This window comes from Ambystoma mexicanum, chromosome 3q, assembly GCF_040938575.1.
Source record: "Ambystoma mexicanum isolate Mex_15411 chromosome 3q, UKY_AmexF1_1, whole genome shotgun sequence".
Taxonomy (NCBI): Eukaryota; Metazoa; Chordata; class Amphibia; order Caudata; family Ambystomatidae; genus Ambystoma; species Ambystoma mexicanum.
This window is the reverse complement of record NC_090926.1, coordinates 492,559,720-492,568,716: the sequence shown is the minus strand read 5'-3', so window position 1 is coordinate 492,568,716 and position 8,997 is coordinate 492,559,720.

Below are 8,997 nucleotides of genomic sequence, written 5' to 3'. Positions count from 1 at the left end.
ATGTGCGGTCAAGTCCAGAACGGGGTGCGTGTGTCAAGGGGCGCTCGTAGTGGCCGGGCCCGAGTTCCAAGGCGTTTGTGGGTCAGTCCCGGAGGGCAAAGCTCTAACGTGGAGGGAGAAGCTCTAAGGGGGGCCCGGCCGGAGCTCCGGGGCGGCCAGGGCTGCTTCCACCCACACCCCCTACCCCTGTCTCGAAGGTCCCCGGGCCCAGCGCCGGTCGCGGGGAGCCCCGGCCGGGTCCCCGTCGCTCCCCACAGGGAAAAGCTCTAAAGGGGCCCCGCCGAAGCCCTGGGGCGGCTGGAGGGGCTGGCCCCTGGCCTTGCGAGTGGGTTGACCGGCCCCTGCCCCCCCGAAAGCTCGGCGGCGGTGCCGGGGAGCCCTGGCGGCATCCCCGTCCCTCGCCGGAGGGAGAAGCTCTAATGCGGAGTGGGGGAGGCTCCAAGACGGCCCGGGCCTGGGCCCCAGGCTGCTGCAACCACCCCGGCCTTGGACGCCGCGTCGGTCCCATCCCCCGGGCCCGGCGGCGGTTCCCGGGGAGCCCCGGCGGCGTCCCCGGAAGGAGAAGCTCTAATGCGGAGTGGGGGAGGCTCTAAAGAGGCCCGCGCCGTGGCCCCAGGCTGATGCAACCACCCCGGCCCTGGGCGCCGCGTCGGTCCCATCCCCCGGGCCCGGCGGCAGTTCCCGGGGTAAGCCCCGGCGGCGTCCCCGGAAGGAGAAGCTCTAATGCGGAGTGGGGGAGGCTCTAAGGCGGCCTGGGCCTGGGCCCCAGGCTGCTGCAACCACCCCAGCCTTGGGCACTGCATCGGTCCCGTCCCCGGGCCCGGCGGTGGTTCCCGGGGAGCCCCAGCGGCGTCCCCGGAGGGAGAAGCTCTAATGCGGAGTGGGGGAGGCTCTAAGGAGGCCTGCGCCGGGGCCCCAGGCTGCTGCAACCACCCCGGCCCTGGGCGCCGCGTCGGTGCCGCCCCCCGGGCCTGGCGACGGTTCCCAGGGAGCCCCGGCGGTGTCCCCGGAGGGAGAAGCTCTAATGCGGAGTGGGGGAGGCTCTAAGGCGGCCCGGGCCGGGGCCCCAGGCTGCTGCAACCACCCCGGCCCTGGGTGCCACGTCGGTCCCGTCCCCCGGGTCTGGCGGCGGTTCCCGGGGAGCCCCGGCGGTGTCCCCGTCCCTCCCCGGAGGGAGAAGCTCTAATGCGGAGTGGGGGAGGCTCCAAGGCGGCCCGGGCCCCAGGCTGCTGCAACCACCCCGGCCTTGAGCGCCTGTCGACCGAACCCCGGACCTGCCCGCGGGCCCCCCCGGGGAGCCCTGGAGGGGTCCCCGTCCCTCCCCGGAGGGAGAAGCTCTAATGCGGAGTGGGGGAGGCTCTAAGGTGGCCCAGGCCAGAGCTCCAAGCAGGCGCCCAAGGCCGGCCTTGGGTCCTACAAAGGTCCCCACAACCGGCGGGGTCACCGTCTTTCCCCGCAGGGAAAAGCTCTAATGTGGCGGGAGAAAAGCTCTGAGGAGGGGCCTGGCCAGAGCTCGGGGAGGCCCTGCCTGTGCCGACCCATGCCTGCCCTTGGGCACCTGACGGCCCTCGGTCCTTTGCCAGGCGGGTCCAGGGCCCACAGAGCACTTCCCGTCCACGCCCATTGGAATGCATGGCCCTACCAGATAGCCGCTCTCCGAGGCCGGCCATCTGGTGGTGGGCCGTAGGAACGACTGCAAGGACCAGATGGCCGGGCCGCTCTGGAAGTCCGGATGGGCGTCAATCTGAAATCCGTCTCCAGTTGGGTCTATAAGGAGCCCGGGCGGTTTCGCCGAGAGGTCCCCCTCTGTCGCTCCGGGCGCGCGCTTTACAAGAAAGCTCAGTCACCTTCCTGCAGATTACTATAGTAATCCCCCCCACCCCTCAGCAGTGCAGGGGCAGCCTCCACCAGGCCCCCATTCATGTCCCCCTGCACCCCCACCCCCCAGCAGTGCAGGGGCAGCCTCCACCAGGCCCCCACTCATGTCTCCCACCACCCCCTACCCCGCAGTAGTCAGGGGCACCCTCCACCAGGCCCCCACTCATGTCTCCCACCACCCCCACCCCCCAGCAGTGCAGGGGCAGCCTCCACCAGGCCCCCACCCATGTCTACCACCACCCCCACCCCCCAGCCACCAGGGGCAGCCTCCACCAGGCCCCCACTCATGTCTCCCACCACTCCCACCCCCCAGCAGTGCAGGGGCAGCCTTCACCAGGCCCCCACTCATGTCTACCACCACCCCCACCCCCCAGCCACCAGAGGCAGCCTCCACCAGGCCCCCACTCATGTCTCCCACCACCCCCACCCCCCAGCAGTGCAGGGGCAGCCTCCACCAGGCCCCCACTCATGTCTACCACCACCCCCACCCCCCAGCCACCAGGGGCAGCCTCCACCAGGCCCCCACTCATGTCTCCCACCACCCCCACCCCCCAGCAGTGCAGGGGCAGCCTCCACCAGGCCCCCACTCATGTCCAACTCATGTCTCCCACCACCCTCACCCCCCAGCCACCAGGGACAGCCTCCACCAGGCCCCCACTCATGTCTCCCACCACCCCCACCCCCCAGCAGTGCAGGGGCAGCCTTCACCAGGCCCCCACTCATGTCCCCCTGCACCCCCACCCCCCAGCAGTGCAGGGGCAGCCTCCACCAGGCCCCCACTCATGTCTACCACCACCCCACCCCCCAGCCACCAGGGGCAGCCTCCCCCAGGCCCCCACTCATGTCTACCACCACCCCCACCCCCCAGCCACCAGGGGCAGCCTTCACCAGGTCCCCACTCATGTCCCCCACCACCCCCACCCCCCAGCAGTGCAGGGGCAGCCTCCACCAGGCCCCCACACATGTCCCCCTGCACCCCCACCCCCCAGCAGTGCAGGGGCAGCCTCCACCAGGCCCCCACTCATGTCTCCCACCACCCCCACCCCCCAGCAGTGCAGGGGCAGCCTCCACCAGGCCCCCACCCATGTCTACCACCACCCCCACCCCCCAGCCACCAGGGGCAGCCTCCACCAGGCCCCCACTCATGTCTCCCACCACCCCCAGCAGCCTCCACCAGGCCCCCACTCATGTCTACCACCACCCCCACCCCCCAGCCACCAGGGGCAGCCTCCACCAGGCCCCCACTCATGTCTCCCATCACCCCCACCCCCCAGCAGTGCAGGGGCAGCCTCCACCAGGCCCCCACTCATGTCCCCCTGCACCCCCACCCCCCAGCAGTGCAGGGGCAGCCTCCACCAGGCCTCCACTCATGTCTCCCACCACCCCCACACCCCAGCAGTCAGGGGCACCCTCCACCAGGCCCCCACTCATGTCCAACTCATGTCTCCCACCACCCTCACCCCCCAGCCACCAGGGGCAGCCTCCACCAGGCCCCCACTCATGTCTCCCACCACCCCCACCCCCCAGCAGTGCAGGGGCAGCCTCCACCAGGCCCCCACTCATGTCCCTCTGCACCCCCACCCCCCAGCAGTGCAGGGGCAGCCTCCACCAGGCCCCCACTCATGTCTCCCACCACCCCCTACCCCCCAGCAGTCAGGGGCCCCCTCCACCAGGCCCCCACTCATGTCTCCCACCACCCCCACCCCCCAGCAGTGCAGGGGCAGCCTCCACCAGGCCCCCACCCATGTCTACCACCACCCCCACCCCCCAGCCACCAGGGGCAGCCTCCACCAGGCCCCCACTCAAGTCTCCCACCACCCCCACCCCCCAGCAGTGCAGGGGCAGCCTCCACCAGGCCCCCACCCATGTCTACCACCACCCCCACCCCCCAGCCACCAGGGGCAGCCTCCACCAGGCCCCCACTCATGTCTCCCACCACTCCCACCCCCCAGCAGTGCAGGGGCAGCCTTCACCAGGCCCCCACTCATGTCTACCACCACCCCCACCCCCCAGCCACCAGGGACAGCCTCCACCAGGCCCCCACTCATGTCTCCCACCACCCCCACCCCCCAGCAGTGCAGGGGCAGCCTCCACCAGGCCCCCACTCATGTCTACCACCACCCCCACCCCCCAGCCACCAGGGGCAGCCTCCACCAGGCCCCCACTCATGTCTCCCACCACCCCCACCCCCCAGCAGTGCAGGGGCAGCCTCCACCAGGCCCCCACTCATGTCCCCCTGCACCCCCACCCCCCAGCAGTGCAGGGGCAGCCTTCACCAGGCCCCCACTCATGTCTCCCACCACCCCCACCCCCCAGCAGTGCAGGGGCAGCCTCCACCAGGCCCCCACCCATGTCTACCACCACCCCCACCCCCAGCCACCAGGGGCTGCCTCCACCAGGCCCCCACTCATGTCTACCACCACCCCCACCCCCCAGCCACCAGGGGCAGCCTCCACCAGGCCCCCACTCATGTCTCCCATCACCCCCACCCCCCAGCAGTGCAGGGGCAGCCTCCACCAGGCCCCCACTCATGTCCCCCTGCACCCCCACCCCCCAGCAGTGCAGGGGCAGCCACCACCAGGCCTCCACTCATGTCTACCACCACCCCCACCCCCCAGCAGTCAGGGGCACCCTCCACCAGGCCCCCACTCATGTCCAACTCATGTCTCCCACCACCCTCACCCCCCAGCCACCAGGGGCAGCCTCCACCAGGCCCCCACTCATGTCTCCCACCACCCCCACCCCCCAGCAGTGCAGGGGCAGTCTACACCAGGCCCCCACTCATGTCCCTCTGCACCCCCACCCCCCAACAGTGCAGGGGCAGCCTCCACTAGGCCCCCACTCATGTCTCCCACCACCCCCTACCCCCCAGCAGTCAGGGGCACCCTCCACCAGGCCCCCACTCATGTCTCCCACCAACCCCACCCCCCATCAGTGCAGGGGCAGCCTCCACCAGGCCCCCACCCATGTCTACCACCACCCCCACCCCCCAGCCACCAGGGGCAGCCTCCACCAGGCCCCCACTCATGTCTCCCACCACCCCCACCCCCCAGCAGTGCAGGGACAGCCTCCACCAGGCCCCCACTCATGTCTACCACCACCCCCACCCCCCAGCAGTGCAGGGGCAGCCTCCACCAGGCCCCCACTCATGTCTACCACCACCCCCACCCCCCAGCACTGTGGGGCACCTGCCAGCAGGCCCCCACTCATGTCCAACTCATGTTCCCCTGCACCCCCACCCCCAGCACTGTGGGGCACCTGCCAGCAGGCCCCCACTCATGTCCAACTCATGTTCCCCAGCCAACATGTCATCACAATCTAGATCCCCAGTCCCTATGGTCAGCCTCCAAATGCAAAACACCCAACCGAGTATTGCATCCACCCACTCAGAAATGGCAATAACATGATAGAACTGCAATTGCAAGTTTGGAAACGAACACATGTCCCTCACATACACCCAATGGGTGTCAGTGAATCTCAAAACCCATATCATGATATGCATGAAACCAATGAGATGATACTACACATTATGGTGTCCAAAGTCACAGTCCAGGAAAGAAAATCCAATGGGAAATTATAATTGAAAGCCATTGCTCCATGGGTAAATTGTAAAAAGAAATGAAAATCCAAGAGTGAACTATGTACAGGTGAACAAGCCAGGGTCCATGATCCCAACAAAAGAAATGAAACCTATCTAACAACACTACCTAATAAAAAATAACTATATACAAAAATGTGGCCCATTGTCCAAAAGGTCCAAAGAAAATGCAAAAACATAACTATTTACATGGGCAGCGGGCTAGTCCGACGGCTCACTTGTTGATGTCATGGGCCAGGGCATCATCAAACTCCTGTTCAATGGCCTGGAGGCGGGCATGTTCCCTGGCCCCGAGGTCTCGCAGGGATAAAGCAGTGTCCAGCTCCAACTCCCTGCGAAGACCCTCGAGGCACTCAGCCCGCTTGACCATTGTGAGCCGTTCCTCCTCTGCCCGCTGCCGCTCCGCACCTATCTGCTGGCCCAACCGCTCCCACACGGAAGCCACTCCCATTCCAGGGTTCTCCTGCCCTCCGGCCGATGCCTGCACCCCTGATGTTGATGGCCCCGAGCCATGATGCCTCCCACATCGAGCCTGCCGCTGCCTCCGACGCAACTGCCTGTTCCAGCACGACGGCATCCAGGCTGATGGTATCCACCGACGCCGTTGTGCACATGCCCTGCCCGATGATGCCGTCACATCCTCCATCTGCTGGGGTCCAGTTGCTGGTGTGTCCACCCCTGCTGGACCTCCGACTCCCGACTGTGGCAGGGATGGGATCCCCACCGAGCCGACTGCATTGGTCAGTGCAGGTCCACAGGGGGCCCTGGTGGCATCTGGGCCGGAAGACGGCATGGAGAACGACTGGTGCATAGTCTCCACAGAGGAGGAGAGGGTCGCCAGATTGGCTGACACATGTAGGAAACCCCCGACCATGGCCGTTCCCAACTGGGCCACGTCGGCACGGTGCTCTCTCCTCCAGGGAAGCATGCACCTCATCACGAATTGCACCTGTGCGCAACGCGACACCAATCAGGACCTTCTCCATACGGCCAGGGGTCCACTCGTACGCAGGGGGCTGGGCACATGCAGGTTTGTCATGGATTTGGTTTAGATGCTTGGGTTTTTGTCACACACACCCCTCCTGCTTCCCGTTTCCATGGGCTTGCAAAGGGTGTGCCCAAGTGACATTGACGAACATGGTGACATTGGACTCCCATGAGCTGTGTGGGCAGTCTGTAGTCAATACTGTGTATACATTCATAGTGCATATTGTTGTTGTATTGTACACTGCGTGGTGTATTGATATGTGCCTCTGCATCCATCTCATCCTCCATATTTGCAGGTCCATTCCTCATGTCTTCACAATGCGGTCCACCTTGGACCTGGAGTCCATGTTGTAAGCAGTGCACCTACACTCTTGCGTGGCGCTAACGCTGTATACTTGGAAGTGTTCGGAGGGCTGTCATCATCAGGTGGTGAGGCTAGCTAATTTTAAAGTCTGTAATGTCATGTTTAAGGTAGGTTGGAGGTTGTGTAGGTGATTGGTATTCTTGGTAAGTATTTGGTAATGTGGGTTGTAGGTCCTGCAATACTGTGAGCATTTCATGTGTGGACATGTTTCCATTAGGGACACTGTAGCTGCTGACACTTGGGGCATGTTGTGGGGATTCATTTCTTTCCTCTCACATTGCATGACATGCCATGGTGTGTTGTGTGGCTGTGCCGGGGAGGGGGTGGGTGACATGGCACTGTTTTCATGTAGTATTTTGCAAGTGGGTATTCATTTCTGCAGCATGGAAGTGTCTTTTCATGACACTGCATTGGTGGTGTTTGTGTAGGTAGGGATGCACACATTGTGACACTTCCACATGAACAATCTCAGACTGCTATGGTTCTGACAGTTGACAGTCCCTTTGTTCGTCTTAATTGTCAGGTCGAGTCATCATTGCTTATCAGATGGTATGTGCCAGGCCTGTGTGCACTCCACTGGGGTGTGATTTCTATGTGAAGTAATTAGCCACCAGCTGCGTACGGGCTGCCTCACCCCATACCCTCTCTCCTCCCATGCGCAGCGGGCGTGCATGTGGTTGGGGATGTGGGGGCACCACCATGTCCACGGCCAGGCCCCGGCGTGTAGCAACATTGTGCAGGACACATGCTGCCACTATGATCCTGCACACTACTGGGGGCGCATATAACAGCTGCCCGCCAGAACGGTCAAGGGAGCGAAAGCGTGACTTGAGCACCCCGAATGTGCGCTCCACTATGCCCCGGGTTGCAATATGGGCTGTGTTGTATCTTACCTCTGGAGGCGTGATGGGGTTCCAAATTGGCGTCATCATGTGGGTGCTCAGAGGGTAGGCACTGTCCCCTGGTGAGGAGGTGATGGGTATCATTAGTGGGGTAGTGACATAACTCTGCATCTGACATGCATGCATGTGCAGTGGCATTCATACTCATCAAGCAGCCATGTATCGCCATGCCGCCCAGCTTCTAGGTCCCGGCTTAGGGTAGACATTCGGTAAATGAAGCTGTCGTGGGTGGACCCTGGATAGTTGGCATATACTGAGGTGATGATTCCCTTAGCATTACATACTACCTGCACGTTGATGGAATGCCAGTGCTTGCGGTTCCTATAGATGTGCTCAGATGCCCTGGGGGGACGTAGTGCCACATGGGTGCAGTCAATGGCACCTAGCACTTTTGGGAATTGTGCCACACCGTAGAAATCGAGGGTGGCAGCCTGCCTTTCTGCAGGTGTCCTGGGCAGGTATATGTGCCTACGGACTGATGGGCGTGCAGTGATGATGTTCAAGACCTGGTGTAGGCAGCGTGACTGCGTGGCCTGTGACACCCCACCCACTATGGCACTTGTCCGCTGAAATGATCCTGTGGCCAAGAAGTGCAGTACATTGAGGACCTTCTCCAGGGGGCTGAGTGCTTGGGAGCACAGGGTGGGTGATGTGAGGTCATCCTCCCACTCACTGACCAGGTCCAGTATTATGTTTGGGGGAAACCTGTACCTCCCATACACCTGGTCATCAGGCATCCCAAAAAGGCTGGTTCTGGGAGTGAAAATCCTCCTCCTCCTTTGGTAACCCACGGCCACTGCTGCTAGGAATGGTATATTCATCCTGGCGTATGAGCTTGTTTGTTGTTTGCGCGCACTTTTATGCTGCGCGGGCCGACGTACGCCTGCTTCATGCTGGCGTACGTGTCTCAGGATTGGACCATTTTTTGGCACGTCGTAGGCGAACGTGTGAATCTTCCCGCCCACCCCAGGAATACACGTAGCACGCTCTCACAGACACAGTCGCGGGTAAATATTCCCACCCACCCCTGGAATACATGTACCCGACTCTCACAGGCCCAATCACGTGTGGAAGTTCACGCGCACCCCGTAGTACACGTACCGAGGCTAATCGCGTGTGGAAGTTCACGCGCACCCCGAAGTACACGTACCCAGGCCAATCGGGTGTGGAACTTCCCACGCACCCCGTAGTACACGTACCCAGGCAAATCGCGTATGGAAGTTCACGTGCACCCCGAAGTACACGTACCCAGGCTAATCGCGTGTGGA